At 50.3% G+C, this 861-nt stretch overlaps 1 protein-coding gene across 1 annotated transcript in view; it reads right to left on the bottom strand.

The window, feature by feature from the left end:
* Positions 1–861, bottom strand: part of LOC101782123 (dormancy-associated protein 1) — a 6,719-nt gene that overhangs the window by 1,329 nt on the left and 4,529 nt on the right. The window lies entirely within an intron of this gene.

Here is an 861-nt window from a genome sequence, read left to right as displayed (position 1 = left end):
GTACCGATTGCTTCAGTATTGTCTGCTTACGAAGCTACAGGGATCGTGCTGTCTTATAGCCGATTTCATCATCACAGTAAATCGGCTGATCTGCCGATAAGCTATCTCGATCGGAAACTTAGCCGATCGTGGTTACTGAATTTAATACGTGTTATTCCTTGCCAATCAACAGGTCAGATTGGCTGGCACGCCGCGCGAACCGCACCAGGGCATTCACCCGAACAGGAGCTAAGCAGATTCTCCCGGGTCGTGTGTCGGTCGCTGGGGTTCGGTTGACCGATTTCTAGCGCCAACACACTTTTGGCACGCCCAGTGGGACCATTACAACCGCTGTCATGTCGAAAGCTGCTGAAGTCTCCGAAGATAACGTCATCGAAGTGACGGAAGCAGATCTAAAGGACGACCAAAAAGAAGATCTGAATCAGTATTTAGAGCAAGTCCGGAAAACTTGCTTGAAATCCTTCAGTCGTTCCAGGAGCGGGGAAACTGTTAAAAAGTCTCCTTTCCCTACTCCCCGCCAGATCACGATTTCAGAAGATTCGGACAAAATGTCCGATATGATTCAGCAATCTCTTCATCACGCCTTCATCAACCAATCCCCGGTACTTTCAAACATGGTGCACAATGCTGTTGTCAACTCCTTCGCCGGAGGTATACCACAGGGGTACAGGGGGCCTACGTATTTTCAGCCGATTCCACCAAATCAGGCTTATCAGGCTTCTCAGCCGATCCAATCCTCTGTCGGAGGAAACGGTGCTTCTACGTCATCAACTCCTTTGGGATATGGTTCTATCCAACCGGCCTCTGCACCACTCCCTCCAGTCATCCCTCTGCCCTGAAGGACGCCTTTGAACACGACCG

The sequence above is a fragment of the Setaria italica genome, chromosome IX (assembly GCF_000263155.2).
Source record: "Setaria italica strain Yugu1 chromosome IX, Setaria_italica_v2.0, whole genome shotgun sequence".
NCBI classification, from domain to species: Eukaryota; Viridiplantae; Streptophyta; class Magnoliopsida; order Poales; family Poaceae; genus Setaria; species Setaria italica.
This window is presented reverse-complemented; position numbering and strand designations above follow the sequence as displayed.